The 23,917-nt window shown below is 35.5% G+C and overlaps 1 protein-coding gene, 1 long non-coding RNA gene and 1 other non-coding gene across 11 annotated transcripts in view; 1 reads left to right on the forward strand and 2 right to left on the reverse strand.

Annotated features, from left to right (window-relative positions):
- The window catches only part of LOC146996594 (uncharacterized), a 269,877-nt gene that overhangs the window by 149,762 nt on the left and 96,198 nt on the right, over positions 1-23,917 (forward strand). For 6 of the 9 annotated variants that reach the window (XR_015042288.1, XR_015042289.1, XR_015042292.1 and 3 more), the window contains one exon: positions 4,085-4,223. The exons of the other annotated variants lie outside the window; for them this stretch is intronic. This is a non-coding gene — a long non-coding RNA (uncharacterized LOC146996594). The remainder of the gene's footprint in view (positions 1-4,084; positions 4,224-23,917) is intronic. 9 annotated transcript variants of the gene reach the window in all.
- The window catches only part of LOC146996596 (uncharacterized), a 315,837-nt gene that overhangs the window by 35,273 nt on the left and 256,647 nt on the right, over positions 1-23,917 (reverse strand). The gene's annotated exons all lie outside the window — the stretch shown is intronic.
- Positions 17,482-17,554, reverse strand: TRNAR-CCU (transfer RNA arginine (anticodon CCU)). The gene has a single exon. It is a non-coding gene; the product is annotated as a tRNA-Arg (tRNA).

Consider the following 23,917-nt stretch of genomic DNA (forward strand, 5'->3'; position numbering starts at 1 on the left):
GACTTACAACTAGAGGTCAAAATGCACAGCAATTTAAAGGGCTACAAGACCAGTACTCCTGCTGGAAGCTACGATTCTTTTTAAGCTGGAAGCTACGATTCTTTCGCACTGATTCTCTTTCATCCTTATATTCTCTAAGGAATATCTTCTCATATAATAAATTAATTGTCACTTCTCATGCACTTCTTAAAGACCTTAATAATAAAGGTGTTGATGTTATCTTTTCTCATGTACGTGGCCACACTGGCAATCTAGGAAATGAAAGGGTTGATTGGTTGGCAAAACAAGCTACACATCTTCAAATAATTACTCCAGTGATACTTCCCAAGTCATTTTATAAGAACAAAAGTAGGGATAATTCCGTTTGGTTCATGTCCGTTCTCGGAAGCCATCATAGCGGTGCACTCACTCACTCACTCACTCAAGTGGAATGAACTATACAGGAATACTACTACTGCCTCTTTGACTAAATTATATTTTCTTTCCATTCCTCACAGACTGAATAATGAACACTTTTTCTGCAATTTTGAAATTACTCAATTTCTAACTGAACATGGTAAATTCAATTCATTTCTGAAAAGATTTAGATTATATAGTACAGACTTGTGTTCATGCAGTTTCGGGGGAGTGCAAAATGTCGAACATTTGTTGTTCTATTGTTCAAAGCTTAAGGAAGGACGAAAGGAACTCATTTCTAGGTTAAACTCTGTGAATATTACATTTCCTCGCCCTCTTCACGTATTTGTCCAAAATAAAATGGCTTTCTCTTTCTTTTGTAAATTTATTCTTACGTGTCATCCGTGAATTTGTAAGTTTTTTTTTATTTTGTGTTGTGTTGTTGTATTTGTTTGTTTGTTTGTTTTTTTTTTTTTTTTACTTAACTCTGTAAGTCTTGTGTAATACTATGTGGTGCACAAGGATTTAAAATTTTCAATTAAAAAAAAAAAAGCTACGATTCTTACGTTGGCATATGATTATGGCATAGCATACGAGGGCATATTTTCCCTAAAGGGAGGGAGGGCTTCGTGAAACTAGTTAAGGGAAACTGGCTCATATACTTGTTTCACATGGGGAAAACGCGCATGCAGCCAGCCACTTCTTCGACTCGTAACTAGGTTGATCAATCTAACGCTATTAAAATGTACACTTAACACAACCGTCACATATGTTCGGTTGCCCGCCATCGGCATAGTCGCGAAACACTGGTAGTTCGGTCCGAGTTTCGAATCCCGCGAACAGGCTGGCTGCATGGGCGTTTTAATAGTTTTCCCCGTGTATATACAGGGGTTGGACAAAAATATGGAAAAACCTTTAAAAAAACATGTTTCTTTGCTTAATATGGTGTAGGAAACCCGTTGGCATCCAAAACAGCTTGCAGTCTTCTCAGAATGGATAAATACAGCTCCTGCATGTTTGCCAAGGGAATATTATACCATTCTTTCTGCAAAACGGTGGCAAGTTCAGATAACGATGTTGGCGGTGGATAACGAGAACGCACTTTCCGTTCCAATGTAGACCACAAAGGTTCGATAATATTCAGGTCTGGTGACTGTGGTGGCCAGGGGAGATGGGACAACTCATTCTCGTGCTCAGAAAACCAGTCCTGGACAATGTGAGCTGTGTGAACAGAGGCTTTGTCGTCTTGGAAGACACCCACCATCACCATCGGGGAACGAAGTTTGCACCATGGAATGAACTTGATCGGCTAAAATGTTCACATAAGTCTTGGCAGTCATGTGCCCTGACACAGTTATCATGGGGCTAGCAGAGAACCACGATATGGCTGCCCAAACCATAACAGAACCCCCGCCATGTTTCACTCTTGGCAATAAGCAGTCTGTATTATAGGCTTGAGATGGCGTTCTCCAGGCGTAAACTCGGCCGGAAGTGGGAAACAATGTGAAAGAAGACTCGTCAGACCATATTACTCGCTTCCACTGCTCTATAGTCCAGGCTTTATGACTTAAACACCACCTTTTCCTGTTACGGGCATTAGCATCACTGATGAGTGGCTTCTCAATTGCAGCACGGCCAGCAATTCCCTGTTTATGAAGCTCCCTTCTAATTGTTTTGATACTCACAGGGTTCGGTAACACAACATTCATTTCAGCAGTAACTTTTGCAGCTGTGGTCTTCTTATTTTTCGTCACAATTGCCCTTAATGATCGTCTGTCACGATCACTCAGGACACACTTTCGTCCGCGCTGTGATTTAGCAGATGATGTTTTTCCGCTTTTCAAATATGCGGAATAAATCTTCGATACAGTACCTGACATAATGCAATGACAACATCACATAACAGTACTCCGACAACAACTGAACTGATTAGCACATTTACGAAGTTGTATAGGTGGCGTCAGTAGTCAAAAACGCCAGCGCCACCTACATATTTCATTAAAATCAATCTTTCTTTTCAAACATGCATTTCACAAGGTGTTTCCATATTTTTGTCCATCCACTGTATGTATATATATATATATATATATATATATATACGAGTCATTTTCCGTTAAAAGTCCTGCATGAAGGCATCCATCCCCTTATGCAGATATCCTTGGAGGCTTTGCTATACTCGCAGAAACTAAACCAAACTAGTGTTCGGCAATCAAATTTAATCTAACACCAGCTTCTACAGCAAGGCAGGTAACGTCGAGCGGTAACGTCGCTGAACACAGGTAGTTCGGTCCGAGGTTCGAACGGGCTGGCTGCATGGGCGTTTTCGGGGTTTACCCCATGTGTAACGTGTATACGAGCCAGTTTCCTTTAGGAAGTCCTCCACGAAGGCATCACTGCCTTAAGGCAAATAGCCCTCGAGTGCTTTGCCGCAATCTAATAAAACCAAACCGATCAGCAGGAGAAGATGGTGGCAGCGACAGCAACTACAGTTTTCACTACAAGTTACGTCGGTTACAACTCATCCTCTCAATTTAAACTATGTCGTTTGTCATAAAAGCTGCGTAAATTTCTGGATTCGGGGAGAACTTGAAAAAGCAAATTATTAATTAAAGCTTCAGAAGTAAAATTTAAGATGCTGTCGTTGACAACGTCTACAATTTCAGCGTGAAGATTTGAAGTTTATTTTTGATATTTATCAGCGAAACGAATTAAATAAGTTAAGAAAGAAACGTAGCTACTTAATAAATTTTAATTATATTTCGAGATTTTATAATATATATATATATATATATATATATATATATTGAGAATTTTGTAAGCTTACATGCCATTAACATACTAATACAATTAAACGTTTCAAAAGGCATTGGTAGATGTGTAATGTACTAGTAAAGAGTTAATAAAGTTTTTAATGTTAAAGCTGTAATGTTTGGTTGTAAAAGAAAATATTGAAATTAGATTTAACAAATCTGCGTAGGCGATTTCTCAAAAATTCCAAAACTTTTCTATTGTAGTTTTTTCGAGAAATGAGATATTAGTTTTCTTTAGAAATAATCCTGGAGAAGAAATTCTAGATAAAACACCTTAGGAACATTACTATTGTTTTTTTCGTTGAAAATGCAAAACTCTCATTTAAGAAGATTTCATGATAAGCTGTAAATGCTAAGTAATTGTGATCTTTATAGCATTTTATTTTTGTTGATATTTATGATATGGGAAAATCTGATATTATGAAAATATAACATTGTAGAGGAAATTTAAAATAAATGCCTTTTACTATATTCTTTTCCTACAGCGATTTATTTCGTTTTACGACAGATACAAAACGTCTCTGGCAATTTTTTTTAAACAGTTAATAGTAATATTATCTTTAAACAATTCTTTTGGATGGCTATTTTATCAGATAGCGGTATTCCTGTTCAACATTTTTATATAACTTATAACAGTGAAGATGATGATTTATCATTGTGAACAGACGGAATCTCTGCAGAGTTGCTTTTAGATTCGGATATCAACCAGTCAAATAAACATCGAACTAAGGTAAAGTGCCAGGCGATATATGTGATTTCCCAGTATTATTATATTTTTCTTGGCTAGATAATATTTACTCATGTTGCTTCGGATATTCCTTATCGCATTTCGACGACGCTACGTAACATACGGTAAACAAGAATTCTTTTTATTCCAGGAAAAGCAACAAAATTACCGAAGATCGCATTGTGTATAACAACAACGTACATACGCTTCCATATTCTGAAGCCATATTTCCGTTCGTTCAATTCTGGAAACTTTTCGAAGCAATTCTAGTACGTTTCTAAGATTACGAAGTAAGGTGAAATTTTATATTCTGTATTCAAGATACTTTTAATGCATGTAAGATAAGTTAATACATTAAGATATATAATATATAAGGAATATAATCCTTTATGGATATAATTAACTCCCTAAGACCAAATTGCTTAAACTTCTACCACAGATTCCAGGTGATTCTGAAATTCGTTAGAAGTTAAACTTAGAGAACATTTAATGCAACATATATTAATATATTATTTAAGATTTATGATAAAAGTATATCATAGTTCTTCAAGATCAAATTGTTTAAAGTTCTCTCACAATTTCCAGGTGATTTTGATATAACATAGAAGTGGTCGCCACAGAGAACATATGAGTATTTGTGATATTCATTGACGATGTTTATTTATTTTCTGAATTAAGAACACAGTTAAGAGTTCATATCACTTTCACAGAAGATTCTCTGTAGGTGACAGTCACCATGATATATTTCGGTTAATCTTTTTTTTTTAACTCAACATTTTTTTCCAAACAATCTGCGAGCCGAATTACGCTTATGCTAGAACTTTTATGGAACAAAAGTGTTTAATCATGACGAAGATTAGGTGCGAAATTAGGAGGAAGTATAGCCCCTTCGCGCCGACTGTCACGTATACGTGCCAGCAACGAACACACTTATCTACCGGCCGACACGCAGGCCTGCCAGAGCATTGTTGCGTTTACTACCGACTGTCACGTATCTGTGCCAGTATTTTGGAACGTTTTTCAAACTATAATTTCTGCCACAAGATGGCACTGTATGTCCATATGGTTTCAGATACATGTACATTAGACCTTCTACTCGAAATGAGAGAAGCATGACTCACATACACGTGTTTTTGATTATATAAACAAACGGGGAACTAAATGTTTCCGAATGGCGTGATTTATGACGTCTCTTTAAATCGCACTTTATTCGCACGTGGTAGTTGTTTATTGTAAGTAGAAGTTTTACATGCGCTAAAGCGCTGAGTATTTCGGTTTACAGCTCAGTTTTTAGAAAATAATTAGATCTTGTTAGACGTGAATTCTTTCTGTTTTTACCGTTTCAATGTCGAAGCGTCGAAGCGTCGAAAGTGTTTAACAGAGCATGAGATAGCAGAAATGATGCAAATTATTTCAGATATTGATTCTGATATTCTGATACTGATTCTGAAAGATTAACTGAAGGACATTTTCCAAAACTTTGTTCAGAAGAGACTGATAAGAAAATGAGACGACGATGCTTCGTTTGTTCACATTCCCGGAAAAATCCTCCAAAACGGCAAATGAGTTATTACGAGTTCAAGGAATGTAACGTAGGACTGTGTGTAGATCCCTGTTTTAAAATTTTTCATACGAAAAGAGAATTTTAAGTAATATATTTAGTTTTCAAATGTATAATATTAAAAGTCATAAAATGGTGAGTAATTAAAATAAAATCTGTAAAATATGCATTTAAACAAGAAATAAGGTAATTAAAGTATATATATATAAATATCTATAAAGCATAAGCCGTTTAAATACTCTATAGAGCATTATTAAACAATGCGTTGATACTTCGGAAATTTCATGGATTTAGGCTTAGTAACAAAAAAGCCCCCGGCCCTGGAGGGACACTCGCGGAAGACACTGCCGGCCTCCGCGATAAGCGCGCGTTTTCGCTACCCGGCTCGAAGGGGATAGAATCGCCCACTGCTTGGCGAGTTTTTAAGAATTGCACATACACGGTATCCATGTACACGTCGACCTAATTTCACTTAGAAAAACATCCCAGAATTGCACAAAAATGGCATTGCGCACACTCTTGACTTCATCCATGTACACTGCTAAAGTCCTAGCTAGTAACCTTTATCGCCTTACCAAAATGTCGCCAAACTACCTGTTACCATATTCACTCTGTCACTACCTGTTACCATATACTCTGTCAACCAGAGTAATAGGGCTTACATGCATTACTTGCACTGACATATGCACTCTAATGCTCTACCATCTAATCTCTGACTGCATAGGAGCAGAAGAAAATTGAACACCATTTTTAGGTGTTTAATTTTCTTCTTTTGTTATAACCTATTGATTTTTTTTTTTTTTTTTACCGTGGCTGTAAGTTAATTCAAATGTACTTCAAATGCCAGATGTTAAACAGTTGCCCGTGTATGCCCATGTATCCACACTTATAACTATTAAATAAACTCCAGGGAAGGACGCGGGACATATGCCTGTTAACCTCTGTTAAACTTCAGGCGTCCGCGTCCTCCGTCACCTGTCACCTGTTACTATATTCCAAAGATTAGCCTATATTTCCTTATAATGTTTATTAAAATTTAATCCAGAATACCAATTATTTTCATTCTAGATTTATTGTACGATGAATAAAATAGCTTTCAATAAAAGCAAAACTTATTTATATGTCTTCTTTCAGTTGTTCTTTTTGAAATTGGATTCAGTATGATAATTCAGGATAGATAATAAAATTTTTAAAAAAAGAGGAAAGCTTTCAGATTTTATATTGCGCTCAAAGAGGCGTCTTTTAATTGTTTATTATGTTACCTTTATTTATCAAAGATCAAATCAAACATCATATTTTTACCACTTACACCACATGAAATTTAATTCAAAAGCAATGTCACAAAATATTTTTAAAAGCAGTATATCTCTAGAATTTCTCATAGACTCGAGGGCTAGAGATAAAAATGTTATTTTTTTTTATTATTTTTTCGTACAGAGTTGCCATTGCTCGCTTTGAAATCGTTGAGTTTGTTAATCAAAAATACTTCACAAAATATGAAATCTCAAATAAAACTAATTCCAAGTCCGAAATTTGGGCTTTCAGATGCCCGTATTCGAGTCGTGGAGTATACGTTATTCAAAATTTGATGGTACCGTTGTATTTTCACAGTGTGAGAAACTTACCCCTACGTTCATGTAGATTCGTCATTATATAACCATCTTTAAATATAACGCAGGGCTCTAATATTTGGTGGCAGCAATTTGAAAAGTGAAACGCCGTTTATAATTACCCAATGCAAAACGCCAAAACGAAATTAATAGCCCTTCCGGGCAAATTGTCTTTCTGGGTTAATAAAGCACCATTAAAAAATCCTTTTATTTTAAAAGGATGTGATAATTAATGCGCTAGAAGGAGAAAAATAATTTAGCATATAGTATTAGGGAATACTAGATTAAGGGGACCCATACACCTTAAACCCCTCATGATCTTTGAATATGTGACTGTTGCAAGAATTGGGATATTTTATTTATTTTAAAAACAATTACTTCCAACTTTTTACAGCTGACTACATAATATAGCTGCTTTGGAAAATAGTAACCAGAAAGTTTGTGTTGCCACACATATTTTTGTAATTTAATCCTCTTTGTGACAAAATATTTCGCCATGTTTCCACCTTGCGCGCATGATATTTTAAAAATGGCTAATGGAACATACTTGAAATTTGATGGAATTCTTTATATGGGCACTATTTTATATGGGCAGTCTGATGAATGTTTTAATATTGAAAAATTTCATGGACGAAAACATTCAAAAATTTTTTTAATAAAATACATTTATAAACTCAACTCAAAATAAAATAAAAATGTAACATGAAATTTTTAGAATTTCAGATTTACGGTAGTTTCCAAATGTTATAAAAGCTATATATTAAATATGGAATTAAATTATGAAACGGAATATTTTAAACTGTGCGCGTAAGTTGGAAACACGACGAAAAATGTTGTCACAAAGCGGATTAAATTATAAAAATATTTGTGGCAACACAAACTTTCTGATGACTATTTCAGAAAGCAGCTATATTATGTAGTCAGCTGTAAAAAGTTGGTAGTAATTGCTTTTAAAATAAATAAGTTGTCCCAATTCTTGCAACAGTCACCTATTCGAACATTTTATGGGTTTTAAGGTGTATGAGTCCCCTTAAATAATTCTATGCAATTTCAATTGGAACAGAGAGCTGGTTTCTGTGGGATCTCCTAATATCATGTGATCTCATCTGCTTCATCAAGCTGATTTAATTAACAGAAAAACTCACTTTAATGTGCAAACATGAATTGCACTAAACATGTAGGCTTGTCTGAATAATAAGCGTTAAAATCCAAACCTCGAGTTCAAGTAGTTTAAGCAGGATTGAAAAATATTAAAAGTCAGCTAATTTTTCCGGTTAATCTTCGGATTATGGTAACTTGGCGATTTTTTGGCGAAATTTGGCGACCAACCCTGTTACAGCAACTTGCTCGTTTTGTTTTGGACGCCATTTTGTTTACACGAAGTAAAGAAATTTTTTTTTTTACTCAACATTTTTTCCAACAATCTGCTAGCCGAATTACGCTTATGCTTGAACTTTTATGGAACAAAAGTGCTTAATCATGACGAAGATTAGGTGCGAAATTGGGAGAAAGTGCACAATCTCCCACTGCTTGCCGCATTTTTAAGAATTGCACATACACGTTATCATCCATGTACACGTCGACCTATTTTCACTTAAAAAAATATCCCAGAATTGCACAAAAATGGCATTGCGCACACTCTTGACTTTATCCATGTACACTGCTAAAGTCGTAGCTAGTAACCTTTATCGCCTTACCAAAATGTCGTCAAACTACCTGTTATCATATTCCAGAGATTAGCCATTTTTTCTTTTGGCTTTTATTTGTGATAACATACGGTAAACTCTCAATCATTTTAAACTAATGCCAGATGTGGAATTTGTTTGTGAAACACCAATGACTCAACATGATATAATGATCTAGTTACTCGCTTTGCATACAAAGTTCATCTAATCTATGAACCTAAATTCTACTCTGTTCTCACCTTCATCGTTAAGTGGAGGAGAATCAATACAGCTGTAGACACAGAGCCTACTGGAATGTAAGTTACGTTGAGCTGATAGATGAATTTCGGATTGTATGCGTTAATTTGCAGTGTTATGAATCAGAGTCAAAGAATCTGTGCAATCTGCTTCAAGTAATAAGTAACTGCCCAAATTCTGAATTCCTTATTTCTGCTTCTCAAGCTACATTTCAAGTGTAGGAAACATTATTTTCATCAAGCTATTAATAAATATTTGCCACACTCCGATTAAATACTTAATAAAGCTTTATAATCATTATTACTCTAATTCCACATAAAACGGCTTTTATGTTACGAATATAAGTGACAAGTATGTAAAAGTTTAGTTATATATATTACTGCTTTTTATATAAGTGATTTTATATATAAGTAGTTTTTACACAAGTTTCCGGTATTATTCGGTTTTGAGAACCGTAAAAAATCGCCAAACTATTGTTGATGCCAGTGCTGCCAAAAATAATTGTGGTAACCCTATTACAAGAAAGGAAGTGGTATAGTAAATAACTATTTAAGATTGATGTTTTAATTTAGATGAGAGGTTAATTTCATATAATACTTTTTTATTATTATAATTTATATAAAAATTGCTAAACATACCTGAATGGATGCCTGCATCACTATTTCGCAACCGAGTTATCGCTAAAGCATGATTTCATCTCGTTGGTTGTTCAAACATAATTTTCTATAATGAATGATGCCTTTTCTTTGAAAAAATTCTCTGTTAAAGCGGAAAAATTCTCTGTTAAAGGGAAAAAATTCCCACTTATTTGTTTGCCGCTTTTTACAAGAGTAAAAGTAATTGGATTTTTGTCGATTTTCTTTTACTTTTTAATTGAAAATAGGTCGATGTATATACATAGATAAAGTGAAGCGTGTGCGCAGTGCCATTTTTGTGCAATGCTGGATTTTTATTTATTTATTTATTTATTATTTTTTTTTGAAGTGAAAATAGGTCGATGGATTTTTGAAGTGAAAATAGGTCACATGGATACCGAGTATATACAATTCTTAAAAACGCGTCAAGCAGTGGTTGATTCTGCACTTTACCCAAAATTCTATTGCACACTTTTCGTCATGGGCAATTCCCAAATTGTTAGTCTTAAGAAATATAGAACTATATAAACTTACGCAATCTGAAATTACGCTAGATTTGGCGCGCTGTTAAATGGGCGCGTTTGCTACATTTGGCGCTTTTGCGCATACATTTTCGCTGCAATTATTTTACTGTCCTCAAAACGGAATAGTCCCGAATATTTAGATAGTTGACAGGAGATAATAAAAAACAATAATGTTTTGCTGAATATTTTCAGATTAGTTTTTCACTATCATGAACGTTTTCCAAAACCGCTAATCGCTTTTTAATGACTCAAGTGGTATTATGTATGCAGCTAGTACCAAGCTTGATGAAGCCTTCCGTTTCTGTACAAGACTAAGAAATATGATCTCGAAAAGGAAAGACTATGAATAACTGGAGAATTTGTATTTGTTTAAGAAAAATTCTTTACTTTGTCTTGATTCTCGTATGCGTTAGTATATCCGAAGCATAATTGGATTTCTTTATCTGTTACATTATTCTGTGCTTCGAAAACTTCTAGACTTGTAGATTTTATTCGTATTATTATAACTCTGAATCTAACGTAGTAAGATTTAAAGCAACATATAAATACCTGGAACATATTAGATAATTTCAATATAAAAATTGATAGCTCTCAGATTTTGTATTGAGCCCAAACGGGCGTATTTTTACTTCCTTCTACGAAGTAAAAAGGAAGTATTGAAATCGCGAAAAATTTCGTTTATCATATTCAAGGAAAAGATTCATTTTAACCGCTATCGAATGCAATTTAACGATGTTTTTGCGTGACATCTGTACGTAAGGACAGAATAAAAGACTCTTTTCCTCCAAAAAAATTATAAAACTGATTTAAAATGAATTCTGAAGGGAATTGTTCGTGGTGACTGTACCTACGTATGTATCTCCCATAACTCAAACATGAGTAGTTACAGAACGTTGAAATTTTGTACGAGGGTAAGTTGAAAAATAAGTTTCCGCTGTCGACTGTGGTCAGAGTTGTGTATGAAAGTCAAAAAATAGAATGAGACATTAAAGATATGACATACCTTTATTTTATTATTCTCGTACGAGTACGTTGAGACATTTGTCATATCGCTTGATAAGCTTCAAAAAGTCCTCCAAGAAAAATTCACGCTTTGCATATGGAAAAAGCGTTGAACGGCTATGGGCGAAAGGCGACACAGCAGGAAAACTCGCAAGTCACCGATACACCATTGGGTAGAGGTCGCTGCAAATCTAGCAGATGGCGCTGTTGCAGTGCCTGCGCAAAGCGGACACCAGCCTCTCATTTGAGCCCCGGTAGGTATGGAGAGAAGGTGCGTTTTGAATTCGTGGTCAAAGGAGGAAGTGAGAGCGGTTATCCGCTATGAATGGGGACGTGGAATATCAGGAACAGAAATTCATAACCGCCTCGTGAAAGTCTATGGGCCAGGTGATGTCGAAGCAAATGGTGAGGAGATGGTGTCGCACATTCAGTGATGGACGTTAGTTCATCACTGAATCGTTAGTGATGGACGTTATTCAGTGATGGACTTCAAAAGCCGGAAACAGATGGAATGTCAGGAAGATGCAAATGTCAGGAAGGTGAATGACATGATTAGAGCGAACCAGCGTATCACCATCGATGAAGTAGCGGAAGAACTTGGAATCTCACATGAGCGAGCTCGGAACATCATCCCCGACATTCTTCGATACAGAAAAGTGTCAGCACGATGGGTGCCCCGACAATTGACCTCGACACACAAGGAACAACGCATGGGGGTCAGCCTGGAACATCTCGTGCGTTACCATGAAGATGGCAATGACTTTCTTTTTCGGATTGTGACGGGGGATGAAACGTGGGTCCACCATTTCACGCCAGAATCGAAGGCCGCATCTATGGAGTGGAAACATCCGTCATCACCTGTCCGAAAGAAGTTCAAGACAACTCCCTCTGCAGGTAAAGTGCTCCTCACAGTTTTTTGGGACGCCCAAGGAGTTTTGTTGCTTGACTTTTTGGAGGTTGGAACCATCAATGCTACGCGCTAATGTGACACCCTGTCGAAATTGAAAGAGGCGATTCGGAAAAAGCGGCCTTGCCTTCTCACATTTGGCGTTCTGATGTTGGATGACAATGCCAGACCACATTCGGCGACAGCAACGCAAAACCATATTGCAACTCTTGGTTGAGAGCGCCTACACCATCCGCCATACAGTCCTGATCTCGCACCAAGCGACTTCCATCTGTTTCCGGCTTTGAAGAAAAATCTCGGGGGAAGGCGCTATGGAAGCAATATTGAAGTGAAAAAAGCCGTTCAACGCTCTTCCATATGCAAAGCCCTGATTTTTTCCTGGAGGGCTTTTTGAAGCTTATCAAGCGATATGACAAATGTCTCAATGTACTTGGTACCTATGTGGAAAAATAAAGGTATGTCATATCTTTAATGTCTCGTTCTATTTTTTTAACTTTTATACACAACTCTGACAACAGTCGACAGGGGGAACTTATTTTTCAACTTACCCTCGTATATAGGGTACCCAAACAGAGAAAGAAATTAAACATACCAGTACCCAAGATATTAGGTACCCAAACGGAGAAAGAAAGGTAACGTATATTGGGTACCGAAGGTACTCAAACAAAGAAAGTAATGAAACATATATAAAAGGTACCCAAACAAAAGAGAAAGAAATGTAACATATATTGGGCACTCAAACAAATAAAGAAATGAAACATATATAGGATACCCAAACAGAGAAAGAAATGAAACATACCAGTACCCAAGATATTGAGTACCCAAACAGAGAAAAATGTAACATATATTGGGTACTCAAACTAAGAACTAAGCAATGGAAATGACTTGAAAATCAAAGCAACGGCATTTTTCTACATAACAACACAAGTAAATTTAACAGTGAAAGAACAAGGCTTTCTTTAGTAAGCAGAATCTGAAATAAACCCACCAGGCAGAACGGGAAAACTCCCTGAAAAACATTCCTCAATTAAAATGTTCACAATTAAGGAAACCATTATTACTTCCATTGTGTACATACAAGAACCTGGCACTTGAAGAAACCAGCGGACTGTGCCTGGGCAATGTGGACGACTAACACACTCAAAAACAGAATAGCCCTTGATAAAATAGAGAAAATCTCAGGACACTGCCTAAGCAGAAACAACCGTGGATAATATTATAATGTTTCAAAAGTTCAGAACTTAAAGCAGATAACCAGAATAACGCTTAGTGCCTTGCAGTTAACAATATGTAAAAACTGTTATTAGTTTATAATATTCAACCTTGTTACTCTGGAGTCTTCCCCGCCGTGATGGTATATAATTCCGTTTGGTTCATGTCCGTGGTCGGAAGCCATCATAGCGGTGCACTCACTCACTCACTCACCAACTGAAAAAAATGTAGTACAAAAGCGCTAACAATCTAAACGTGAGGAATCTCTTAAGAATGGATATTCACCAATTAATTTCAAAATAGAACCTAAGTTAAATAAGAATTAAATAAAAAGGAAATGGATATTTAAATAATTGAAAACGAGCAATATAGTTTTAAAATTTTCGTAAAGATACGTAATTAAAACGGCTAAGAATCGAATACAGTCTATAACTTACGGAACCAATCGACAGTAAATTTGTAATGACGTCAGAGGACATGTGAGCATGCGTAGCTATGACGTCACAAAGCCAATGTGATCTCTGATGTCATTTGCGATTTTTTGAGTCTGCTTTTGCTAATTTTTAGCTAAACATTTTCTGGCAACACTGTGCGCAGGTTGTACCAGGGTTAGTAGACCAATGCTGCAAACGCAAAGGTAGCAGTATGTGACACAAATAAATATTTCTTCTCAAAACCTTGCTCTTATCCTGGATATAAAGACTGCCTATCAACCATTAAACCAACTCGGCCGATATAAGCGATATATATCCGGGCGGATTTCGAGTCATGTTGAAATTACAGAGCGATGAGAATTAAATAATTCATAGCATTTTCCCTTTGCGAAATATGAAATTTTATTGTTAAGCAGAATGTAAATGCAAATCTTGGTATAATATAAGTAAACAGCCATTCCTTTTACAATAATAAAAATAAAAGAACAGTGTTCTGTTGCAAAAGGGACAATTCTGAACCTTAAGTAATTACTTACCAGCTCGCTTTCTCTTCTTTCTTAGAACAGTGGTTATATTCCGAAAAAATAAGGTCCACTGGCGGTCGAACGATAAGGTCCCTGAACACTGGTTCAGACTTAAATTCGATTCCAGGTGAACGGGAATGGCTGCATGAGCGTTTTCGTGATTTTACCCATCTGCATCTGTAACATGTATATGAGCCAATTTCGCATAGAAAGTCCTCCACGAAGGCATCATATCTTCGTGATAGGCATATTTCCTTTCCAAGGTTTGCCGTAATTAAAGAAACCAAACCAAATCAATTCAGAAAAGTCTCTTTCGTGAGTTGCCAGTTTACTAAAGTCGAATAAGTATCTGAATTTCCATTTACTTAAAGCAATTTTTTTACATTACATTATTTTACAAAATATTTTCTGAAAGATTTAAGAGAACATAGCTGGAAATTTTTGCCGCAAATATTTTTATTTGTTCCGTTTTTACGAAGTTTACTTGAATAACATTCAGAACTTTGTTTATGTCTCTTAAATTTCCTCTCTCGCATTATTAAAACCAGTTCTGTTCTTAATGCATATCAATAAAGGATAGAAATATGGTGCTGCTTAATGAAGGCTGAAAGACTGGCGGTTTTGCTCTAGGGCAATCTATTTTATTCACAGCACATTTACAAAGCCGCCATAAAATGTTTCATTTTCTTAAAAACATGGCCTTTTATAAGCCAGAAAACAAAATGCATAATCAATAAAATAAAACTAGGAAAAATAAATGAATCCTACTCTTACAAAGGGTGTATTACCTTCACACTCTGAAAAACCAATTAATTTTTTCCGCATTCATAAAATATAAAAAGTAGTAAAGTACAGTATCAGGGAAATTGTTTACTAGGAAATGTTTGCCAAACGGTGAAATCTATTCATTTGACAACACATTGAAAGTTTATAAAAACACATACTTCAATGGCAAATTGAATTACAAGTATACAAATAAAAAGTTAGTATTGTGATAAGTAAAAAGCTTTTATAAGTCATAAATTGATTGAAAAATAAAGAATATGCAATGATAAGTTTGCATGTTTAGGTACACAAAAACTCTAAAAGCCGTATTTTTATTGCTAAGCAGAATATGCTGATTGATAGCTTATGAAGTAAGAAGCTCTCCTTTTTTTTTTTTTTTTTTTCATTTTTTAGTCCAAAGCGGTTTTGTCCCTGAAGGACTATTGTTTTCGTTTTGCGATTTTGCGTTGGTTCACTTTTCAAACTGTTGCCACCAAATGTTAGAATCCTGCATTATATTTGAAGAAATTAAATAATGAAAAATATGCATAAATGTATGTACATTTCTCGCATTGTGATAAATCAACGATACATAGAACCATCGAATTTCGAATCACGTCATTCTCCTACGAATATGGGCATGTGGAAGACCAAATTTGAAATTTGGAATTTGTTTTATGATCGATTTCCTATTTTCTAAACCTTTAACGAATTTTTGATTAACAAGCTCAAGGATTTCAAAGCGAGCAATGGCAACACTCTGCGGGGAAAAAAAAAACTTTTTATCTCCAGCTCGTGGAACTATGTATCGGAAATTATAAAGATATGCTCATTTTAAAGTTATTGTGCGATATTGCTGTTGAACTAAATTTTATGGTTTAAGTGCGAAGAACCTGATATTTAATAAATAAATGTAACACACAAAATGTTAAAAAAACGCCCATTTGGACGTAATTTAAAATCTGAAAACTTTCAGATTTCCTTTTTTATTTTACTTTTTATACATATTTTTAATGCGATTGACAAAATAAAGATTTCGATAAGAGCTATGTAGCTGTGAATGAAATGAAATGTCTAGAAAATGGTTTCATTAAGCTATCTGAAGATTGTAAAAGCTGCCACCAAAGATCTGAAATGTTTTCTTTCCTTATTTTGCCAATAATGTAATGTTTGTATAACCTTGAGTAATAGTATCAATAAAAGCTGAGTTTATTAAGTCGTAAAAGTGCCTTGGTATATGGAACGGCGTCGAGTAAAAATTGTTACAGTCTATGGTAGGTGTGATTGATGTTTATTGGGTTAACCAATTTATTTGCGTGCCAATTTGGATCCGCTTGGCAAAGAAAATGGGGGCAATCCCAGGCAGCATGCATTCGTAAACTGCACGAGAAAAATACGTACAATTTACGAATGTCCCTTCGTATAAAAACCCGTTCAAGTTGAACGTGAAAACAACATAAAAGGTGTCCAGTAAAAAATAGTAAATATTTACGTATATTTTTACGTTATCCCTATGTCTCTATGTAAATCTTCTTTGTCGATATTACAGGCATGTTAAGTTTGGCAACGAATGATTTGAGACACCTTGTAAATAAATACTTTTTGCTCTTAAGAATTACCTTCTCAATTCGGAAACTTCTGTGAAGTTTTAAAGCTAAAACTAAGTATTTTAAATATAGGATCTTAAAATCTTATTTACTTTGAACTTGCTCGCGTCTGAAACGGTCGACGTGTACCAATACTCCTCTCGGAGCTCGATTTATAAAGGATAGCAAATCCCTTTGTTTGCGCTTCCGAAGATCCACGAAACTGAGATTGCTTCCTTTAAGATTTCACAAGTTAAAGCGTTAAAGTCTTTCAATATCATTTGCATACGATTCCATCGCGTGGCATCATCTATGTAATGACTAATTACATTCCCCGCATACGTAATAAGCTGACAGTGCCCCTCTGTTAGATATCGAGGATTTGTTTGTGCACTTCAGTTTAACCCAGCATCCACCTTGTGACGGACATTTCGCTGTTGCCGTCTCTCGTTTCGGAAAAGTTTTAAAACGTCGGTGCTTAATTACAAAAGATACAGGCCAGCTCAAAATTTAATTAACGGTAAAATTCAGTTTAGTCGTAATTTCGGCGAAAAAGGTTCTAAAAGAATTTCTAGCGGTATTACCATTTACAATTTATGAGAGGGAAAAATTATTTTCGTGTTTATAATGCTGTCTCTTGAAAATTATTTAACTTTTATTTTATCGAAATTTAAGACAAAGAAACTAAATTTTGCAGTTTGGTTAAAGTATAAAAATTCGAGCGATGGTGATATTTTATTTAAACTGAAGTTTTTGAAAACTAAGGTCTATCGTCAGAGTTTCCAAGATCTTTAAGACTACAGAGTAATTAAGTTGTAGAGATATTAGGTATTTTTTGAAAGCAGAAGAGATGAAAAAATGAGCAATGCCCTGGCCGGGATTCGAACCAAGGACCTCTCGAATAGGCGTCGAGCGTGCTGACCACTACACCACGAAGGCATGCAAAGAAGGCGGGAGAAATATGTAATATACTCCACCTTTTAAAGGGCGACTGGGGGTTTGGAGACCCAATCGCCAAATCCTTGTGATGGATAATTATCACCCACTACATTTTATAGTTCCAGCGCCATTGTAGGCGTACTGTATTTTATACACTGGACCACTGTATACTGTATACTGTATCACTGTATTTTATAGTTCTTGCTCCACATTAGTTATTTTTTTTAAGCAGAAGAGATGAAAAATGAGCAATGCCCTGGCCGGGACTTGAACCACGGACCTCTCGAACACGCGCCGAGCTTGCTGACCACTACACCACGAAGGCATGCTAAGAAGGCGGGAGAAATACCTTATTAGATTTTTTTTACAGTAGGAGATGTGAGAAATATGTAGTGTTCTCGCCAGGATTCGAATCCTAGACCACTCGATTAGGCGTCGAGTGTGCTTCCAGTTATACCCCGCAGACATGCGAAAGGAGGGAGAAAATACCTTATATACTCCCCCTTTTGAATGGAGACTGGGGAACCCAATCGCCAGATCCTGGTGGCTACGAATTATTGCCAATCACCTTTTTTAGTTAGGGAGTTACTTGTTGAGTCAATAGGGTTTTGAATGCTGGAGACTTGAGAAATGTGCAATGCCCTCGCCGGAACTTGAACCCTGGACCTCTCAAATATGTGTCGTATATGCTTCCAATAATAGCACGAAGGCATGCAGAAAGGATGGAGAAAATACGTATATTATAAGATAACTTATTCAACTTTTTTTAAATTTATTTCTTGTGAAGATTTTCATGCAAGTAAACACTAATTTTCAAGATAGCAATGTAGCTTTTCAAGGTGTATCAAGAAATAGAATTGAAATACTTGGAGATAATTAAACAATATTTTCGATCACACACACACACACACACACAAAAAAAAAAAAAAAAAAAAAAAAAAAAAAAATACGACCACTTTGACTGCATGTTAAATTACCTATTCTTAAAATGAAATGATTATGCGCCTCATAAACATTTTCTTCAGAAAAACGCTTTCAGAAACACATTTTATTAATTGCTGTAATACTGTTTTTACTAATTGCTATAATACTGTAAATGTTCATAAAACTATCAGTAGATACATTATAAAATGTATCATTTAGATATGTCATTAAAATGAAACAAATATTTAAATTGTTAAGAAGTACTTTTATTGCTTTTAAATCGCTTCAAAATATTTCAGCAATTACTCTTAAAATTTGTAGAAAAGTTAAATAAATATCTAATGAAAACTCAGAAGGATAACCTGACGATTTGTTCGACAACATACAAAATAAATTAAACATCCAACGCTTCTTTCAATGACAATATTTACAAATTTACATGGATTATAATCTGATTGTAAATACTTTGCTCCTCTGACAAAAATGAACCAGAAAAAACATTTGAAAGATTCAACTTAAAATATTTATCTAATGTCAATATATATTATTTGTAAAGGCGATCAAATATATCCTGCCTTCAGTGTGTACCTGAGGTTGTATTAAATAACGTTTTCTTATTCTTTGCCACTGCTTAGAATACACTATATTAAATCAGGTGCGATTTATTGCAGTTGATATGAAAATATAACAGTTAATAATATCTGGAAAAAGGAGAAAATTAAGTTTTAATATGCCTCACAGATGGTATAGTCGTTAAGGGAGCCGACTGCGATACCAAATGAACCAGAGTTCGAATCCCGGATTAGGCCATGGCTGTAACTATCCGCCCCTTCTTACTTACTCACCACCAGCTGAGTAAATGTACCGCCTGTTATATTACTATCAGCACTTTTACTCAGTTGCTGGAGCATTCTATTGTCCCTAGGCCTAGTCAAAAATCTCTGTAGAATATTAAAATTTGTACTCATTGGTAGAGCATTCTGTTGTCGCTAGCCCTAGCCAAAACTCTCTAGAATATTAAAATTTGTAGCATTTGTACTCCAGTGGTGGAGCATTCTATTGCCGTTAGGCCTAGCCAAAAATCTCTGTAGAATATTAAAATTTATAGTATTTGTACTCCAGTGGTGGAGCATTCTATTATCACTAGGCCTAGCCAAAAATCTCTGTAGAATATTAAAATTTGTAGCATTTGTACTCTAGTGGTCGAGTATTCTATTATAACTAGGCTTAGCCAAAACGCTCTGTGCAATATTAAAATGTGTAGCATTTGTATTCCATTGGTGGAGCATTCTATTGTCACTAGGCCTAGGCAAAAATCGCTCTAGGATATTAAAATGTGTAGTATTTGTACCCATTGGTGGAGCATTCTATTGTCGTTAGGCCTAGCCAAAAATCTCTGTAGATCATTCAAATTTGTAGCAGCATTTGTATTCCATTGGTGGAGCATTCTATTGTCGTTAGGCCTAGCCAAAACGCTCTGCAGAATATTAAAATTTGTAGCATTTGTACACCATTGATTGAGCATTCTGTTGTCTCTAAGTCTAGCCAAAAATTTCTGTGTAATATTAAAATTTATAGCTTTTGTACTCATTGGTAGAGCATTCGGTTGTCACTAGGCCTAGCCAAAAATCTCTGTAGTGTATTAAAATTTGTAGCATTTGTACTCCAGTGGTGGAGCATTCTATTATCACTAGGCCTAGCCAAAACCCTCTGTAGAATATTAAAATGTGTAGCATTTGTATTCCATTGGTGGAGCATTCTATTGTCACTAGGCCTAGGCAAAAATCGCTCTAGGATATTAAAATGTGTAGTATTTGTACCCATTGGTGGAGCATTCTATTGTCGTTAGGCCTAGCCAAAAATCTCTGTAGATCATTCAAATTTGTAGCAGCATTTGTATTCCATTGGTGGAGCATTCTATTGTCGTTAGGCCTAGCCAAAACGCTCTGCAGAATATTAAAATTTGTAGCATTTGTACACCATTGATTGAGCATTCTGTTGTCTCTAAGTCTAGCCAAAAATTTCTGTGTAATATTAAAATTTATAGCTTTTGTACTCATTGGTAGAGCATTCGGTTGTCACTAGGCCTAGCCAAAAATCTCTGTAGTGTATTAAAATTTGTAGCATTTGTACTCCAGTGGTGGAGCATTCTATTATCACTAGGCCTAGCCAAAACCCTCTGTAGAATATTAAAATGTGTAGCATTTGTATTCCATTGGTGGAGCATTCTATTGTCACTAGGCCTAGGCAAAAATCGCTCTAGGATATTAAAATGTGTAGTATTTGTACCCATTGGTGGAGCATTCTATTGTCGTTAGGCCTAGCCAAAAATCTCTGTAGATCATTCAAATTTGTAGCAGCATTTGTATTCCATTGGTGGAGCATTCTATTGTCGTTAGGCCTAGCCAAAACGCTCTGCAGAATATTAAAATTTGTAGCATTTGTACACCATTGATTGAGCATTCTGTTGTCTCTAAGTCTAGCCAAAAATTTCTGTGTAATATTAAAATTTATAGCTTCTGTACTCATAGGTAGAGCATTCGGTTGTCACTAGGCCTAGCCAAAAATCTCTGTAGTGTATTAAAATTTGTAGCATTTGTACTCCACTGGTGGAGCATTCTGCAGGCTTAGTCAAAAATCTCTACAGAATATTAAAATTTGTATCATTTGTACTGCATTGGTGGAGCATTCTATTGTCGCTAGGCCTGCTCAAAAATCTCTATCGAATATTAAAATTTGTAGCGGAATTTATAAATTTACTTCGGAAGACGGGTATTTGTGACCTGTGGTTACTAATTAGACTCTGGCAAGACTTTGCCGAATGAGGATTTTAGCAATGCTTTATGCATTGTGATTCTGCAGGTTACTGAGAATGTTTGTTCTAGATGTCAGTGGTAACTTGGATATAAGAAGTTATTCTGAAGCATTATACTGAATAACATAAACTGGGTAATGTATGCATCACATGTGCTATTCCCATATTTACAGAGTTCCTGTGTAATGTTTGCTTGTCACACTCATAGTAGTCACTTGTGTTATTCACTTATTTACGGTTCGCTTACAATTCTCTTATGTATAGTCTGCCTGATAACTGAAGGTGACGCACCCGTTAGGTGCCTCCATAATAAAGTGAGCACTACATCTGGCCTTAATTAGAGGCCAAGCGGAAGTCGGCTGAGGCCCGTCATTGGCAAAAAAAAGTTTTAATATGCTATGGTTTCGGTCTGCTTTTGTAATGCATTATTGTACTTTTAAAGCATAATAAACAAAAATTTTAATGTACTTTAGAAGAGAAAACTTAAACTAGCCAATTTTGGTATCTATTAGTCCAAAGGGGCAATTTTCCCTGAAGGACTATTAATTTTGTTTTGGCATTTTGCGTTGAAAACTTTAAAAGGCTGTATAACTTTTCATGTCTTCGCCACCATATATTATCGTCCTGCTTTATATTTAAATAAATTAATTATAATGAAGAATCTGCATAAATGTATATATGTTTCTCGAATTGTGATAAAACAACGGTACCTAGAGCAATTAAAATTTGAATAACGTAATCTTCCATAGAATATGGGCATGTGGAATTTTGAATTTGAAATATGTTTTATTATTGATTTCAGATTTTGTAACACTTCAATGAATTTTTGATTAAAAAAAACTAAACGATTTCAAAGCGAGCAACGGAACGTTGTACAGAAAAAACATTTTTATCTCCAGCGCGCGAGCTTATGTATCCGAAATTCTAAAGATATGCTCATTTTAAAATTATTTTGCGATATTGCTGTTGAACTTAATTTTATGGTGTAAGTGCCAACAACATGATATTTAATAAATAAAGGTAACACATGAAACGTTAATAAAACGCCCCTTTGAACGTAATTTTAAATCTGAAATCTTTCAAATTTTTTTATATTTAGTTACTTAAGTGGTTATAAACTTATAACCTCCAGTAGTCCTATGTTTTTAGACCGAGAAATAGCCAGTAATTGTTCTGAGTTAATTTCCAGAAAAGTACGAATGGTTTGATTACTGAAAATTCCGTTTATTGTTTCCCATATATTTTATATTTCTTAACTTGTAGGAATCGGTAGCTATTGCGTTCTTTTCCATACTTAATTTGTAGGATTTCTTATTTAAAATAACTACTTATTTATAATTTCAGCTTTTACTATAACTTCTCTTTTCCGTTTCCACACCAAAAATATCGATGAGTAAAAGAGTATTTAAGCTGAGGTTGTGGGATGGTTAAGATAAAGCGTGTTTCTGCTCTCCACTGCAAGTTACGTAGTTCCTGCTAGCTCTGATCTGATAGAGTTGTAATTATTCGGCCTTGCATTATTGCTGCCGGGGTTTAAATTTGATACACCGGTTTAGGTTTTTGAACTAGTTTAACGTTAAATTTAATTGTATAGTCTTTGGCTACTAGCATACGTTTTAAATTTGAATTTGGCTGTTATATTAGTTCCATCGCCACAAGTGGTGGTTGATTCTGTTATTTTAAGAAGTGCATTTACATTCAAAGTTCTATTTTTGTTGTTGCTTATGCTCACTTGTCTGACGTAATCAGCCCAAACCCATAAAATTACTGCCGCTGGCAACAGCCTTGAGCAGCTTTCAGGTGACAGTACTATTTAGCTGTGTTCCGCCCCGAATTTTGATGGAGAGCACCAAGGGGGGGATGGGTCCGAGGGTCTTCCACTCCTCTTCCCTTCCACCAAACTGCACGAAAGGACTTTCGGCTCGCCGCATTTTTAGAGTGCCATCTTGCCGCACCGACGCTATACATTTGCAAACATCCATGCCTTATTCTTCGGCACGGCATTCATTGACGCTAACCACTGTACCGATTGGGCGGCAAGTTCTATTTTAATAAAAAGGTTGCTTAAAACGTTTCGCGTCTCTTTAGTGACTTCAGACACAGCTTAATGTCTGTCGGAAGTTAGGAACTAGTTTAGCCTCCCAAAGCAATCCAAAACTTTACAAACTGACCAATTCATTAACTTATATTCATAAAACAAATTACTAACTATTCCTTAAATGCTTAGTCAATATAAAGCCCATTTCAGTTTTCTCAAATAGCTTTATATATATATATATATATACCACCACTTTTTTTTTCCTGTGCCTCAATTTTTTTCTTTGTCACGAGGTTACATCAATAACTATTACCCCTCACTTACTCCCCGCTCTTTGACAAACTTTTATCTCCAGATCTCAATTCGAAAATTTCATGACTCGAAGAGCCCCCTTTCCGGATTTCTAATGCAGCGCCAAAATTGCTGCCTTGAATGCGATGGTTGGAATGTGAGGATTCCATTTCTTGCCAGTCGCCTCCCGGGAAGACTAATCATCATCTTTATTTCCCCATCATCATCACAATGCTTCCTCCGCTCTCTCACCCACGACAGAAACGGAATGAATTTATTGTTATGCTCCTCTAGC

Source organism: Stegodyphus dumicola, chromosome 7, assembly GCF_044657685.1.
Source record: "Stegodyphus dumicola isolate Sdum_Otavi_A_Nest chromosome 7, ASM4465768v1".
Classification (NCBI taxonomy): domain Eukaryota; kingdom Metazoa; phylum Arthropoda; class Arachnida; order Araneae; family Eresidae; genus Stegodyphus; species Stegodyphus dumicola.